The following is an 18,807-nucleotide window of genomic DNA, read 5'->3' on the forward strand; positions in this document are numbered from 1 at the left end:
CACATAGGCTACCGGGCCAGCTGCACGCGCATCTGGGCCAACCAAAGGCGGCCTTCTTTACCGTACTTACTGTACTGTGCACGCCAGCTCTTCCGGGTATGAAAGCATCACAGCTTAGAGGAATAGAAAGGAGAAGCCATAGAAACCAATGGGAGTAAATCTATATATAACAATTGGCCATGGCAGCCATTTATTACACCTTTTTAACATTCAATTCTCCCAGTTTTAATACTGACATCACTACTATTACGTTTTTCTTTATTTTTCTGTTTTCATAATAATATTTCTAGTGCATCACCTGGGACCAGGAGACAGCTATATAAACGCCTCTCTTATTATTATTATTATTTTTTTTATTTATTTATTTTTATTGTTGTTGTTATCAAGTGTCTATTAGCAGTACATGTGAGGTATAATAATGCTTATATGCGCGGTTTACATGTAAGAAAGAGGGGTTTTAATGGTTGAAACAGGTTATATTTTGCGCCCAGTGTGTTGTGTGGGTGTATTCTCTGTGTAGCCAACTAATGGTGCCCGTGCACTTTGTGCTCTGCGGATATTTCCGTGACACATAAAAATGTTGCACCTCCTTTTGTGTTGGAAGAGGAGCCCCCCCTTTTTCTCTCTCCTGTGCCACAGATCCACGGCTGGTGTCTAATCAACGGAGAAGATCCGCGCCAAACTCCACGGCAATTAGAGCCACATTTGACGCATCTGAAGCCTTTCCACGTCCATATGGTAATGCGACGCGTTGTGTTGGCCTGGTGTGCTTGTTGAAAACGACAGAGACCCCGTGCGTCCTGCGCGCTAACCTGGAGCACATAGAGGCCTGCTAGCCTGCTTATTGACACCATGGTTCATTGGAAGGAGCACCAAGCAAATCCGATCCTCCTCTCTGTGAAATGCACTGAGGAGAGAGGAGGAGAGGAGAGGAGAGGAGAGGAGAGGAGAGGAGAGGAGAGGAGAGGAGAGGAGGGGACGCGAGGGGAGGATGCTGCAGGCTTGGTATCTCTCACGTTGCGCTTTGACTCTTCGGATGAGAATGTAAACTGATCACACCCAAATCTATCTTTGGGGAAGAAATTCAATTAAGGTAATGAATTAAAGATAATTGGCGCAAACGTCTTGTATAAACTTACGAATGCATCCACAGCCAAATATGTCTTCTCCTTTTTTTTAAAAAACCCAATGAATAATTCAGTCTTTCCACGCAGGGGGAGCTTTTCATTTATGGAATTAGTATTTCAACATCTAAATGGAATTACAAAATAACACATCCAGATAGCAAACGATTTATTAATCTCGCCTTTGACGCAAATAAAGTGCTTATTTGGGGGAATTATTGGATCTGGCGTTCCAACGCAAAAGGTGAAGTTAATATGTGACAAATGCGCACGCTGATTGCTTTGATATAAGCTGGTGAAACACAACAGTTAAACCACATTCACGCAGCAGATAATTAAAGCATATTATAGGTGCAATAAAAAAGATTAATTATGAGGGGGAAATAACGAGAATCAATTTAGTGTTGTTCGGTCGGCATACAATCAAATAAAAGGAGGAAAAATAATTTTGGATGTTGAAAGGGAGCGGATCTAAAATGGAAGAGGAGGGGCGCAGCTCGAGTGGAGTCGAGCCTTAATTAATAGTAAATGGAGACTGTAAACGGTTTAGGGTTTACCTTCCGTTACTAGGCCGCGCTGTAGCAGCACATTAGGGGCTAGAGTCTCTCCGGCGTCGCGCCACCCTAACCGGGGCTATATCGGGAGCGCGAGCACGGTGCCCAAGACCAAAGTCACGCTCCTCTTCAATTCGCGTGCGCCCGCCGCCGTGAAATCGCGTGATTAATGTAGAATTCGACGCGAGCTCCCGCGTGACAGCGGAGGCTGACAACAGCTAAGCGCGAGCCCTCCGGTAGACAGGGCCACGACGACGAGCAGAGCCTGCACGCGCACACTGGCCTTTATTCCACCACAGATGATAATCCCGCCAGCAGATAGAACGAGGAGTCATAACGCACCTTTATATTCTGATGAAATACAGCAGAATTTGTATTCGCATTTAAAATATATATATATATAAATAAATAAATAAATATGTGTATATAGATATATAGTTCATTGTGCACGTTCAACCCGGGCAGCCGCGCGACACCCAGCGGAGCCGCGCTTTATCTGGAACCGCGGCTTTTCTGCCCCGTTAGCGCATAAACGGAGTAAATCATTTGCGGTCACCCGCTTTTACAGCCTCCCGGTTGCAGCCTAAATTTTATTAGACACTTCCCACTCCAAATGTGAAATAAACGCTGCAGCATATATCTCCCCTTTTCTCCCTGCCTACACGATTCCTCGCTGTAAATGTCGAATAAGATGACCTTAATTTGAGACAAAACACCTCCAAAAAACGCACGGGGCCACGTATTATCTATTTACTTATTTATTTTCTCAATGTGTTTTATTATTCTCGCGCCGTGCACCCTCCAAACGTTAAGCCAAAATGTGTGTTTTTCTTCTCCCTCTCTCTCTCTCTCTCTCTCTTTTTTTTTTTTTTTTTTTTTTTTTTACGGCGGCTTCTCCCTGCGATTTTATTTTAAAATATTAGGCCGAGGTGGGGAGAATTATAAACGACTCTGCTCTTATCTGCTCCCTTCACGTATCCAGGATCACAGAAGCTGATTAAGAAAGAAGTCACAGCCAACGCTGGATTCATAATGATTTGGAATAATGAATCCTTATCTCTCCTCTGCAGATTATCAGCCTTTCAGCTCGCCATGTTTTGTTACATGGGATAATTTATTGCATCTAATACATCACAATGAATCTGATGGGGGAAAGTGATGGCCATGTTAGCAGAGAGGCTGCTGTTTTTTTATTTATTTTTTATCCCGGGGCAATGAAATGCCTTTACGATTTTTAATTGGTAAAATATAAGGGGGATCTGATAAAAAAAAAATAGAAGCACAGAGGTGTAATCTTGCCTGCTAGTGTTCCAGCAGCACTCTGCACTATAATTAGTGTGTCAATTTCAACCTGAAATTAACAGCATCGACCTGCCATCTCCGTTTACGCCGGTGGAGTCAGGAGATCCTAATTTCGCATGATTTATTTTTCACCAAGAAGAGATAATTAATCATAAACACTGAAAACAGCGCAGCAAAGTGGAGATAACAAAATATTTGCATCTAAAAAGATTCAATGAAGCTAATTCGTTTCCACCCCCCCTCCCATCCAGAGCCCACCTGATCGAGCCACCGCTGCAGTTCTCATGAGTACCTCCGAGATGTTTTATATATATATTTTTATTTTCCATGATTAATCTCTGGGTGGCGATATATCATTAATCACTACGTGATGTGTGTGCGTGTGTAAATAGCGTCTACAGTGTGTGGGGAACTGTAATTGTCGGATTGTGCGCGTGAAGCATCACGTGCGTGGTGGTGTCACTGTTGTTGGGAAGCGTGCCATCTTTCTTTTTTTTTATTGGAAGGGGTGGGAGGTGGAGACTGTCTGACACGCACTAGGATGCAGCGTGCTCTAGCAAATGTAATACTAATAATAATATCAATAATAATTCATTATGGTTATTATTATTAATATTTATATATTTTTTTTATATTATCATTATTATTATTGGATAATCATTCTTTGGTTGGAAGTCGTCACTGGCGCAGTGCCCGCGCAGCTCTGGATTTTTTGGATGGCGCTATGTTTAAACTTGGGCACGCTCACCGTGCCAGGATAAATTTGCATTTTATTTGCAGCTGTAATTAGCTGATCAGCATCTCTCTCTCTCTCTCTCTCTCTCTCTCTCTCTCTCTCTCTCTCTCTCTCTCTCTCTCTCTCTCTCTCTCTCTCTCTGCCCATCTTTCTTCTCATTATGATTTTCTCTCCCCCCCCACACACACACCAATCTCTCATTTCCCAATGTCCTGGCAGCGCCACCAGATGTTTATCGGTTTTGTACCCAGGGACACTGCCATGTCAAATAAACCGAGGATGGACACTTACAGGCGGCTGGGTATCCAGGCAAGCCCTCCCTCCCTCCCCTCCCCTCCCTCTCCCTCCCTCTCCCCTCCCTCTCCTCCTCCGCCTCTCTCCTGGCTGAGCAGAATAATCCCGGACTGGGTGGCCACTGGGAGTCCAGTGAGGGGTTTCATATGAAAGAACAACAACCAGATCACGTCGGTTGTTGCTTAAAGGGCTCTCCAAAATAGCCCCGTGGACGGCAGAAACAACATCTTTTGTCCGCGGAGAAACAGGCCATCTAGCGGATATTGATGTTGGCTGCTGCTGCGCGGCCTCGGGTAGATAGAGATGTAGAGATGCGCGTAATGAGATGCGAGGCCGAGGGAGCAAACATCCAGTCAGGAGTCCTCCCAGGAGACACCGCGGCACAACGCAACCTGCGCGTTATCTGCGGGGGAATGTACTCCCCCCTTTAATGAGCAGTTTATTAAAGAAACACGCGCCATTCACCTCATAATTGAACCAAAATGGCCTGCGCGAGACCCCCCCTGCACGCGCAGCCCTACAGAGAACGTACAGTATACAGTAGCTATCTCAATGTAGATCACCTGTGTTGCAACAATCCCCAACAACACGACAGAGGGGCCCGCGGAGTCCCCAGTTGGTCCATGATATACAAATATTTATCCGCTGATAAGGAACCGCCACGATGGCAGATAACCTCCTATTCCTCCGCGTCAGGACTCTTTGTCTACAGGCTCAGCAATTACTAAATAGTTCCCTTCCTCTATTCTCTCTAGAAACTCCTCTCCTGCTTTTAATTCGTTATAAGGAGACTCCCTAAGCTGCTTTAGTCGGACTGTTGGTGGGGTTGTGGAGAAAGAAAGAATGAAAGAATGAATGAAAGAAAGAAAGAAAGCAAGCAAGCAGAGGAGAGATGGGGGGAACCGGAGTGGGAGGAGGGTTTCCAAAAAAAAAAAAAAAAAAGAATGAATGAAAGACTGGCTTGATTTCCCCTCGCAATCCACGGAACAAATAGCTAACATTTAACGTTTACACCCTGCCTGGCGACTCACTGGCGCTGCGGGGCCGAGCCGAGCCGGGCTAAAGTGTCCCGAAAGCCTTTGGAGGGGTGTAAGTCCCCGGCTATCGGGTTCTCCAGATCCCCTTTAAATGACTGTCAAAAGAGGCAAATATCGAATTGCACGGGGTCTCGCTCTCCTCCGCCCTCTCGCGCTCCCTGTGTGCCAGCCCGCCGCCGGCGACGCGTTACTGTAATCTGATTACTTCCCCGGGAAAGACTTCATTGTGTGTTTTGCAAACTTGTGAATTAAGCTGTTTATAGTGACAACAAAAAAAGATAGTTTTATATATATATATATATATACAGTATATATATTATATATTTATATAAATAAGCATCACAATAAACGCTATAAGACGCAATAAGGTGCTAATGATGACATTATCTTATCTTATATGACACGGATTGTGTTGATTGATGGCTGAAAGGTAGGAATCCTGCAAGACTAACCTCTAAACCTAATTCAGGTTTTGTAAATCAATAACAAATACATGTATTTGTATCTGCCTGTTATTTAAGTGTTGGGTGGGAGTAGCTTAACTGTTACAAATAAAGAAAGATAAATGAAACGAGTGTGGAGCTCGGTACAGGTGTAATAACACTGGACTCTATTATTATTTAGATTTTTATGTGAACAGACTTTCATGATGAGGCCACGTGTTTAAGACCTGCAGCACTATTGGATAATCGTTGGATAATATGGCGCTTAAAGACACGTGTTCTATACCTTTTCAGCACGTCAGCGTGTTTCCTTTAATAACTCTGTCCCTCGGCGATGTCCAATAATATAAAGCAACAAGGGTGTTTGTGTTTCAGAAGCAAACCAAAATCCTGAAATCATTGTGATGTTATGCCACTGAACCCCATCAGGCATATGTATCTATACAGATGTATATTTATATATTTATAACCCACGGTTCTAAAACCTCCACTTTACTCATTTTACCCCCCCCCCCCCCCCCCCCCCCACCCCCACCCCAACTCTCCCAAATTAGACACACCGCCGTGTTGAAAATAACCCAGTGTATAGCCTTATCTACAGAAGGCCTATGCATTGTCATTAATCTTCGGCAGGCTAATTAAATTAATCCATCGCCTCTTGGCATTGGAATATAACGACCACCACTAAATCCGCTGCAGGATAACGGATTTGTTTTGAAAACGAAGAGACTTCTGTGCTTTAATAGCTTACAAACCGCAGCAGCAGCAGCAGCAGCAGCAGCAGCAGCAGCAGGCCGGATTCATTATCAGCATCCTTTCTTTTATTTTCTGCATGATCCCAAAGAAAATCGCACCTTTTAGCCCTCGGTGTTTATTTATTTATTTATTTATTTATTTTGTGGGCGGAAGTAGGTTGGAGAGTTGTGGTTTGTGATTGACAGTCCGTCCGCGGGATCATGTTTAATCCCTGCCTCTCTCGAGCCTGTTCAGAACTCATTTCTCCACCGCGAGATGGGGGACTCAGATGGTTGCCGGGGCAACGGCGATAGTGCTAAGCCATTTCCATTTTCTGCGAATGAGGGGGGGGGCATTTGCAACAGAGGTCGTCGCAAAGTCATTCACAAACACAGCAGAGGGGCTCATTACTCTGAAGGAGAGGGATTACTCGTTACTTTACTCCAAAGTAGTGATACAGAACAGGAGCATCACTCCCTGGTCTATAGGAGAAGTAGAAGTATCACAATGTTGCTCATACTTAAATAAAAGTCCTGCATTCTGAATACTACACCTTCAAGTAGAATTACAAAAGTATTATCAGTGTTTAAAGTATAACAAGTACTCGTGCTATGTGACTGTTTATGAGATTAGTTTAAAAACATCATCTGAAAAAAATAAATCAGGTTATTATAATTTTTGGAAAGTTAGAGTTGATTTGCATATTGTGTAAAACAAAAATGGACCTAAGGCAGGACGAAATCCGTTTCTGTCTCCTTCTAAATGACGGAGAGTCCCGACCCCCGATGACACAAATTCAATAAATAATCTCATGTATTAAAACTGCACGATACATATTCGTTTTTTTTTAAAAGAAGCAATTTGTTGGGAATAATTTGACAAACCCATGAAACTTTAGAATGATAGATTACTGTGAGATATGACAACATCTGAGGCCTGTGGTGGTTTGTAGGTTACTCGTGTTTTTCAACATAAGGCTTGGGCCCCCTCCAAAGGGCCGCAGGATGAAATCAGGGGGCCTCGAAATGATTAATGGGCTGGGAAAGAAAGCAGAAAATACGTATAGTATAAGTTCTGCTTGAAAATGTGTTTTTTGCAACAAAATTCTAATCAAAACTATCCCACATATACACTGCAAAGCTGATGTCTGCTTCCAACACTATTTTAACAGTGTCACGTTAAAATATCCACATTTTGAATTTAGTCTACAAATCAAGGTAAATTTGAGATTTAATGCAAACTTTGTTTGGTAAGTTTAGCTTCTAACCGGTGAGTAGATCTGTGGGGCAGAAGAAGAAATAATAAAGCTCTGCTTTGTATATATTTTTTAATATAAAGCTCCCATGTTTCCTGCTAATTACTCAAAGACAATTTGTGTTATTTTTAGTAATATTATGTGTTATGGCCTTCTCTCATGGTTTTCTATAAAATCTTGAACTGCAAACTAACTGTTACTCTAAAATCAATGTTGTGGAGAAACAACTACGATTAAACGTAGAGGAGAAGATGCTTAAAATTGTAGAAAATAGAATTAATCAAGGAAAGTATTTCAAATTTATACTGATAACTGGAGTATTAATTGTTATTTGTTCCATTACTACTTTTCTTTTCTGCTTAATCCCACTTTTGGCTGAATCTCACTTTCTCCTCGGATGTAATGAGTCCACTTGTCTCAGCATCATCCACAGCTATAAACTTATTCATGTTGATTCATCTATGACTTACTCTGACAGAATCAGAGGTTGCCGACTGGTTCTGTGAAACTTGAAGCCAAGCTGAAGGGCCTTTAACGTGCATTCTCTCTGCTGGCCATCAGGGGGCGACTCCTCTGGTTGATTGTATGGAAGTCTGTAAGAAAACACTTGTTTTATTACATCAGTAAACATTGTAAACATGAGTTTATAGTCTCAACCTCTAGTTTCAAGTCTTCTTCAATCCAGCATGATGTTCATTTAGGGAATTATGGTCCATTTAGAGTCAAACAGACCAGAAAGCAGGGGATGCTTTAGGGGCGGAGCTACATTGTGATTGACAGGTCGCTACCACGCTACCAATGCAGTTAGCTACTAAGATGACTTTGTAAACAGCTTCACACCAGAATCCAGATGGATCCAGATCCAGTAAGGTTGCCAATCTGTTGCTTGTGTTCATCAGATCCACCCGTCGCTCCTCCACAGTCCAAATATGGTCACTTCCTTCACTTGTTGCAAAAATCCAAGAAGGTGACGGCCAAAATGACAAACTTGAGGCTTCAAAACCGTAGTCCACAAACCAATGGGTGATGTCACCATGGCTACGTCCACTTGTTATATACAGTCTGTGAAAAAACATTACAGCTTCCACGTAAAAGCTACGTGTCTACATTCAATACTATTTTAATTAACCGAGATTTACACTTACAGACTGACATAAAAATGTTTACACTTGGAATTGAAACTAAGTTTGAGATTAATTGCAAACATACATTTGGTCCTTTTTGTGTCGCTTCTTATGGACTGACGTAGGTTTAATAACCCAAACTCATGTTGTACAACATTATCCAATATTCAAATTCTAGTGGAGATTCCAAAGTTACCACATATGTCTGGTTGAACATGTGTATAAAGTGATGGTACATCGTTAACATTTCCATTTGAAAGAATGACTCCTCATCTAGCCAAAATGAAGCGTTGGATCAAGCTGATACGTGATGCTGTCAGGAACAAGCAGACTTTAACAACCAAAAAAAAAAAAAAAAAAACCTTACCTACAGCACTCTGATCATAGCACTGTTGCTCTTGAAGTACTAGTTTACTCAGATGAGGACCTAACACTTGTTCTATTTTTAGCTCTTACTTTATCGGCAATGATACGTTGTGGTTTCTTTGTTTCCTTCTTTTGACAAATGTACTTATTGTAAGTCGCTTTGGACAAAAGTGTCTGCTAAATGACCTAAATGTAAATGTAAATGTAAATGTAAATGTAAATGTAAATGTAAATGTAACCCAAAGTTAGTTCATGGACATTAAGGGGTTAAAGGGAAACGTGGACCTATTTTCCTATGTTTTTGTGTCTGAGAGACTTATGGGGACTACAGTTGTTGAAACTGGACCAGTATTAGGGAGAATGCTGCAGACGGCAGCAGCTAAACCGGCTGTAATGCAATCACTCTGGGCAACTCCTCAGGTTGCCCCATAAGGTTCTTTCCATAATGTTGTCAGACACTTCTACTAACAATCTGAGCCTGTCGGGCAGAAACAAGCACTTTAATTGGATGTATTAAAAAAATACAAAAAATAAATGTCTTTCTTCCTGGAAACTCAACCAATACTATCATGACATCCTTCCATCAATCGAGCTCGTGAGCGAATCTTTTCAAAGATCAAATCAAATTCCTCCCAACTTTATGTCCCGCCTGTTTATCCCGTTTCACTCAGAAATACGTCACCATACAGACTGAAATGCCGTTTCAGCTAGACTTTAAGTGCGGTTAAACTGACATAGCCCGTTTCCATCCACCTTATTTCCTTCCCGTCTCTTCAGAAAGATTTGCTCACGCCACCATCGGCATCCAGTGACGCCGTCCACGAGACGCCGAAGATGAACCGGCCTTTCTGATCAAAGCAGCCGTCTTTAAAGCTCAAGGCTGGCCTTCCTAGACGGGTATGTCGGCATTATTCTGAGAGCACACACACACACACACACACACACACACACACACACGCACATGTGCAGTGAGAAATGTCTTCCCTTTCAATCAGGGCTCACAAACCTGCCATCTTTCTTTTGCGGCATTTTAAATCAACCTCACCTGCATCTGGAATCCTGCACCCATCTCCCCGGGGTGCTGCTTACACCACGGTGTCAGCGCGCCGGCAGGGTGTTAATGCACTGCTGGTTAGTTTTAATTAAGTAGCCTATAGCCTAGTGATCAGCGAGATCAAGGGCAGCTATTTAAATAAGAAGCACACCAGGCCTCCAGTAAACTGCAGACGGGAGTCGTTGGCTCCCTCTCCTCCGTCACCTGGCCTCATTAATTCAAAAAATCCTCTTTGCCTTTCGGTCGACACGACGCCACACCTGTCAGAACGTAGCCCACTCCTCACTCGGCCCTGGCATCGGTGGTCTCATAATTTTATTTTCACAACCGACCAACTTTCCTTCCACCGGAGAGCCACAGGCGTCTGCAGAGTTTTATTTGGTCTGTGTCTACACGATAAAGAGGAAAGTAAGGTGAAGGACAACAATCTGGTGGAGGAGAGCGATCAGGAAGAGTAATGATAATAAGGCTAATAAGGTATCTCTCCGCAGCACATTGTTGAGGAGTTTGCATGTCGCCTATGAGGCTGCTTAAATTAAGCCCCATCCAGCAGTTTTTCTTTTTTTCTTTTTTTTTTTTTCTTATATTGAATATGCAAACATATTTGACAACGAATAGTGTAATTGCAGATGATGCTTTAGGCCTGTCTTTAAAGGGAAAAAAGCTTTCAGAATATTCAAACTGCCCTCCTTTCACATCACATTCCCAACAGCTTTTGAAAAGCTGATGTTTAAAAAGGAATTGATAAAGGAGAGAGAAGATCCACGGGCGGAGGAGATAGAAGAGTTGCTCTCAGGCTAAACAGTCTGCCACCGTCAACACATCTGATGAAAGGTCGGGGTATTGTTTCAGGAGTAAGCAGAATAAAACTATAAGTTACAGATTGTTGGAGGAAAATCGCTCCATTGTGCAGTTTGAACTTTTTTTGACCTCTCAAAAGTGTTAACATTTTGTCATCATTTCCAATTATTGATATCACTTTTATTAGTTTCCAATGTGTTGAAATAAATGCTGCTTTCACATGTGGTACTTTGAAGAACGGCAAAACATTTAAGCTATCGATGCGACTTTCAATGGTCCAGTTTTATGTCATTTTTCCAATGAATTCAACCATTGAAATAAATGTACACTGATGATGTCCTAAACGAATGAGAATGCTGTGAGTTGTGTCTTCAACTTCATTTTAAGCTTCCTATGAGAACCCTGAGATGTGGTCGATTAACGCCTGGTTCAGACCACACAACGTTAGTGATGGTCACTATGTCAGATCAGGTGATTTTAGAGTCAAAAAGACATGACGCACTACACGTCGGTCCCCAGCCAATCCTCGCTGCTCGTCTTTCATCACATATGTGATGTCATCCCTCCTCACCGTCTTTCTGAAGTACCCCTGCTATAGACCTTTATTTATATATATATATATATATTGTATATTGTCTACTCCACAATGTTGTAATTCTCTCCATCTTTTTACGTGATAGTGCTCATGGAAACATCACAGAGGCAGGGCTGTTGTTGCCATAAAGCGATAAACTTTTTCCTACATCTCACACATCACACAGTGCTCCTTAGCAACTTCCATCATCAGCTCTGGAAAAAACAATGTGTTTAACTATTTTTGACCCGAGTTGCTAAATGCACCAGACTGACCTGGCATTTCACTTCCTCTGGGAAAACAGTAAATCTTTATTATTGAGCCCTGATATATTCACAAAATTATAACATTAGAAAAAGAAGAAAAATGCACATTTTGATGCAGTGATGAATGTAAACACTACTTTTGTTTGTGTACAAGAAACCTCCACAGGGCTGCCTTTAATGATGTGATAACAATTAACAAAGCATTTATACATTTTAATAAAGCATCGTACATTCATGGCAAATTGGTGTTTTAGTAGTAGTTCCTCAACGAGAAATTAAATAGCATTCTTAAGTTGAAATTCTGAATGAATTATACATGTTTCTTTTTTCATGGAATCCCTTTTTGTCCTGCAAACCCTTCAGAGGTTTACTTATGATCAAAGATACCGGCTAAACAAAAAGATCAACCGTTCTGAAGCCAACTGACACACATTAAGACATTATAGAGAGCAGACGGGAGACACTCCGATTACAGATAACCTGATGAATATTTCCAAAAACACCAAATCTCAAATATTTCCCACCAAAACGGGCAACACAGTTCAGGCATAAAATCAGAGTGAATCAGGACAGACGGCCTCGGTAGATTTACTCAGGCCGCTGCTCATTAGATGCTGTGATCTTATCTGCTTCTCTTCCTTCAAAAACATCACAACCTGTTAGCCGTGAAAACACATTGTGTTATTGTTAGATCTCCCCGACCTCAAAGTGGTTCTTCCCATGAAAACAACAGGTGTAAGATGAAAAGTGTGAGGTCGACGGCGTAGAAAGGTGCTGTTGTTCTTGTGACTCGATTGAAGCGGTACCTTTCAACCTCGTCGGCACTGTTGCCGTGGTTACTCCCCCTCATTACAATCTGGATTACTTTTTTTTTTTTTTACTTTTTAGAAGCATATTCATGTTTGGGAAGCTAGGTGTAAACTGAACGTGAACTATAGCTGTAACTGTACACGTCCATGCGTATCAAACGTACACATCATCAGCATACGGGTTGAACACATTTGGCCTCCCAACATAAGAGGGAAACACTGCTACAATCACGACCAAACTCATGTGGAAAACATTCCTTATCAATTCTCCAACATAGAGCTGCAAACTGCTACCGTCTGTCTGCTCGGGCGTACGTCATTTTTTTTTTCAAGGAAACGGGAACAGATCGCAAAAATAAAAGGCCGCAATTTCCCCTTTGATTGGTCTTATCGTGGAGCCAAAATCTCAGATTGTGCTTGGCTTGTCGTTAAATGTGGGGACATTACAGCCAAATGTATTAAAAGGTTATGAGAGCAATCAGGAGAACGGTGACGTCGTCGTGAGTGCAGAAAGATTGGACAATATCCAAACAGCCTGGTAAGGAGATTGCAACAAAATGTATTTTGTATTCAGGGATGTCAACCTGTCGACTGAGAAGCAGAAGATGGATGAAAAAGGAGACAGAGATTGAATAACTAGAAGCCCCAGGCATCTGCCACTCATCTGCCGCTCAACCGATGCAGATCCAGTTTGATTTTTAACTCCTTAATACTTGATAGTATTATCTGGGGCGTGATAATAAAAAAAAAGAAAAAAAGTCACTGTTTTCAGCCGGGAGCCAAAGAATGTCAGTCAAGAAGCCGCAGCGAAGATATCCTAAAAGGCTTTCTGTGCTGCCGGCACAGACAAGCAGATACAGAGCAGATTATGCTTTATTAGCTGTTCATGGAGACTTAATTGTGAGATCAAAGTTAACAGTTTGTTGCATCGGTGCGAGGCAGAGCAGATCTCATTAGGCTGAGAAATATCAGTGCAATAATAGTGTCATCTGCATGTGGCAAGTTCAGAACTCAGAGTATCTTGATAATACGTTACAAGACAATTTGGTGGAGGAAATTCAGCCGCGTGCGGCCATTTGGAGGGCAAATTATATTAAGAATATTTCAGAATTTACAGAAAAAAATGATTTCTAAATGACGAGTAGAATTGAATTTGGCAGGATGGCTTCAAAAGAGCTCAGAAAAGCATTTTATATCACAGAGAGCTCAAAGTAAACGCTGATGCTCAGTGTTAGCTGTATGCATGTACTGTAAAATGACATTATATTTATGTGATTCAACCTCTGGCGCAAGAAGTATTCAGATCTTTTAATAAAGGAAAAGTAGCCATACTACAGGGTAAAAATACTCTGTTACAAGTAAAAGTCGTACACTCAATATGCAGAATGGTTTATTAGTGAATAATGTGTGCATCACTAAAGTGTTATGAGGCCAATTTACTTCGATATCTGTGTCCAACGTACTGCATGAATGAGAAAATAGTTCCTCTAGTTTGGAGTTTGGAGATCTTAAAGATGCCAAAGAGGCCAACAACTCTGAAGAATCTTTGATAAAGGAAGCAGGAAGCGAAAATCCTGGACAGGGAGCCTGAAAAGAAACATGTACAATATGGCTGTGTCCGAAATCAAACAAAACCACAATAATTCTTATTTTCAGGTGATTATACACTAAATAAAACACAAATATCAATCAAGTCCATTTCTACCAACAGGTGGCCATAAATTCTACACACTGGCCCTTTAAAGGACGGACATATAAGTAATTACTGAGAGCAGTCAGGGTCAGAAATGAGGTTTTAAATAAACCAGACTTATTATCTAAACCACTTTATTTGGCGGTTTGCTAAAGAAAGTTATGGTAAGATGTCATTGAACCACGAGGTCCGCCTGTAAGCTGTAATGGATGTTTACAGTTTACAGCTTGGGTTAATAATTTTAAACATTTGTCTTGGTTTTATCATCCAGACTAACCTGGAAGTTTGTTTACGACCCCCTCATACATCTTTTAAGTGACTTTGCCATGTTCCCAGATCTCTGCTGTTCACTCACAATGTTATTGCTGCTGACAGGAAACATTGCTAAAATTATGTACATAAGATCCAAGTTGTAATAAACTGGAATAGTGCCTTCAATAGAGCCGTCTGTCATGTGAATGTGCGTGTGTCTGCTGCTCAGGGAAACACGACGACGCAGCAGCGTTATGATTTAGTTTCTTACCTTAGACCAACATGCCCTTTACTTTGACGGACGTCGTCTCTGCAGAAGGCGTGCTCTTGAATTACACACACTGCAGGATTGGATTTCTCCTAGAGGAGAACACACTTTCTTGTGAAACACATGAAGGAATGCTGAATATTTTGTCTTTTCTTTCTTGTTTAATACATTAAAAACAGAGTGGATCATCCAGAAATGATATATGAACAGAACAGCAGTCAAATCAGTGGACTGACTCCACTGTATGACCCAGCATCCCGTCTGTGGCTGCCAGGTAACCATGTGATTGACGGGCCACATACTAGCACGAGCCCCTAACAGGAGGTGTGGCAGACTGCCACTGTTGCCGTGGCGCTGACCCCACATGACCCCTGCTGTAACTGGCCAGTCTCAGATAGCCGACTCATTTTTTTATGTCTTGTCTGAGCGACAACGTGTTTCCTTGCCTCCTCAAACATCACGCACACACATATCGGTTTACCCCGATACATACATCACACTGGCTGAAGTCAGCTCGGTGCGGCTCATCAGCCTCCGCCCACCGCTGGCTGATAAACGGCCATCATCTGCAGAGAGGCGGGGCTGCGGAGGACTAAATGTTGGAGTTTTATCATATTATCATTTAATTTAGTGTGAAACCGCTCAGTGAACGGCTGTTAGCGCGTCTTGCTAACTAGCTAGCTAACTTAGCGACGTTACATCACTTATGTAATGTTGTTTATCTGAGGTGTTTTATCCAGCGACTCTTTTTATCAGCAGGAAGAGAAAAAAGGATCGAGACCTGTTGTTATAGTAACGTTACATCCTGGTACCCAACTCACAGATTTCTTTCTAGAATAAGGTCCCATGGTGGTCCACAGGAAGGGGCGGGACTGACAACAAACATGTGCACTTGTATCTGGACTCCCTGACACCAAAATCCAAAACATATAGGGCTCATTATTTAGCTTAGACACTAAAATAACCAGACACAAATGTATGTCTTTCATTAATCCAGAAAATCAGATACCTGACAAATCAAAGTATTAAATAAGAATCTTATCATATTGATCCAACAATCCTAAAACCAATATTGCCGTGAAGCTAATTATGAACTTTAATCAACTCAGGTATTTTATCACTTGTATATTGTCATATTGCCGATAATCCTAAATCCAGGTGCAAATTTGATTTAAAGACAATACATCTCTGGCTAAAATCTCCACTTATTTTTCAGTGGGAAAACACATTAAGTTCCCCGCAGGTTAAAGCTCATTGAAGGTAATTGAAAAAATGATAGATATGTAATTTGTGTGTTTCTTAACTTTTAATATAAACAAACTTGTTGCAGCATCAGGACACATTACATTTCGTCGATTCAGTTTTGTTATATTGACTTTTGGTAGCAGAGCATTTGGCTGTTTGAAGTGAAGTAAAAGAGTGTTTCAGGCGTTTTGAATAGCAAATGTCAGCTCCTTCATATACAGGCTAGTACATCTGTGTAGCGCTCAGCATGCACACCCCTCTGTTTAACCTTATTGGACACACATGAGACGCTGCAGCAGGTGACTCGGTTGCACACGTGCAACAAGTGTGTGACAATGAGGCAAAAAAAAGAGAGACGGCTGCACGGCGAATCAAAGAGCGCCAGAGAGGGGGTGTCGATGGAGGGAATAATAGCGTTGTGTCACTCTGCGGTTTTGGGGGAGAGAGAGATGAAATAGGCTTTTAGTCGTCGAGGAAACCGAGGGAATCAAACACTTCCTGGCTTTAAAGTGGAAACAGCGGAGACTTCCTCCCTCATATGCAGGTAGAGGAGGCACCATCAGGGAGGAACAAAGACGCCAAGTCTAAACACGAAGCTCCACGCCGTCACCATCCCGGCCTCAGGAGGACACAGAGGGAGCTGTGTGTGTGTGTGTGTTCGGTGTGTGTGTGTGTTCGGCCTCTCTTGGGGTGGTAACACACACCACACCGGTGCCGTTTAGGGTGGGGGGGGGTGAGGGGGTTGGTTGTGGTGGGGGGGTCTCCGTGGCGATTTCTGTGGAGCTCATTCCACAACTGGTCACGGGGTTAAGTGCCGCAGTCATACACACACATGCAGACACACACACATATGAACACTGGAGCCATTGAGTCGAATGTACAGGGTAGACGCCGCCAGAGTGGGGGGGTCACACACACACACACACACACACTCATGGTTAACGGGAGCTGAAAGGAGAGTGTGACCACACAGGCCGCAGGAGCTTTGTGACCAACATCCCTTCATTTTTCATGTAATTCTGAGCTGAACTGAAGCAATGACAACAGCAGGAAGCTCTTCAGAGAGTTAAAGGGTCGCTTCACCAAAATAACACATTCAAATCAACCTGACGTGAGCGGTGTCTCACCATGCAGTAATCACAGACAGAAAAAACAGGTGAATGAAACCAAAACTCTTAAAAGTGAGAACATATTTTTTTTCTTTATTTAGGTGAATATTTAAAGTTCTCAATGAAATATTTCAGTTTCATCTGTGAAGAATCGTCTGAAGCAGCTTTAAACTGAATAAAAACTTAAAGGAATACTTCACCCACACAATGACTGTTTGTACATGAATTTACTCATCCAGTGTTGCTGTGAATTCTTGGTGAGGGCTTTGTTTTGTGGTGAACAGAGAATCATCAAATGGAGAAAAGTCTTGATACATTTTGGCCAAGAAATCATTTAATAATTTTCTTCCTGCTTCATCAGGTGCTTTATCATGTGACTTGTATTCCCGTTTTCTCCTGAAATAATCTTTCCACATTTTATGCTAATACTTTTATCAGACACCACAGGTGCAGGGTAGCCAGATATTGTATGTTTTGCACAATACTGGACTTCACCACACCAAGGAACGGGTTAGAGGGCCAATCAAACATTTTATTAAAAAAAAACATATACAAATAGTTTTGATTTTAAAGGATTGTATCGTTTGACTGGAGACGTTTTTATACTACAGGTACAGACTTATGAAAGACGATACATGATTCAAGTACTGTTAGCATGGGCTCTATTATTATTGTATGAAAAGTATTTTTAGTTCCAACGATTTCCTGAAGCAAAATCATGTTTATAATGAGTGAATTATTCAGACGTAAGGCACTTTTGTATCATCTCGAAGGAAAACCAAACTAGAACATTTGATAAACCCCACGCAATGTGAACTAATTTCCTTTTAACTTTACCTTTTTGTTATTGGAGACTCGATAACGAGAACGAAATGACGTCTGCCAGTCGCATCGTCACCGCTTTAGAGGTTAAAGGTAAACGGGAATGTATAGCACAAACAAACTATTGATCATTTAGCTTTTGAGAGCTCCCATCCCATTCAGGCGCTATACATTACAGACCTACACACAGTGGGATTGTGGCTGTGGCTCGGTGGAAGCTGGTGTGGTACGGTAGCTTGGCTGGGCTGCAGAGCATCTGTCTTTGTGTCTTTGTGTCTGGGGTAAACCCCTGCTGCTGCCGAGCTTTTGTCTCCTCCTGATCGGCTCTAATGCTGCAGCACTAATTGTTTAACACAGAAACACGTCTTTTCTCCCTTTAATGTTTTTGTTTTTATTGTCGTCGATGCATTTATTACAAAACCTTTGTGGATTTTGAACACACGCCTCCCTTCGCCCCTTATCCTCCCTCCTTCCTCCTCCTCCCTTCTTCATCATCCTCCCTTTGCTCTCTCTCTCGCTCTAAAATGCCCGCCCTGAGAAAGAGAGGAGGAGAGAAAAAAAGGAAATGTGAACATCAGCAGAAAAACGGATGTCTGGCAAGTTGCATCATTTTCAGAAACAAACAGTGTGAAACCGTGTTAGCCAGCCTATTAGCATATATACATAAAGACCGTGTGTGCGTGCCCGTCTCCAAAATAAAAGGAAAACACAAAAAGAGGCGAGCGTTACTCTCCGCTACCCGTGACGGACGTTTCTCAAAGAGATAGCGCTCTGGGTAAACATGTGATCGCCACAGATCCAATCAGCTCAAACAAAGGGGATAAGCAATGGAGCTGGGTGAATTTGATCATGTGTGTGTGTGTGTGTGTGTGTGTGTGTGTGTGTGTGCACTGTAATGTAGGTGTGCATCTGTACTATAATGTGCCGTGTTGTTCATAGTGAAA

The sequence above is a fragment of the Eutrigla gurnardus genome (assembly GCF_963514095.1).
Source record: "Eutrigla gurnardus genome assembly, chromosome: 21".
Lineage (NCBI taxonomy): Eukaryota > Metazoa > Chordata > Actinopteri > Perciformes > Triglidae > Eutrigla > Eutrigla gurnardus.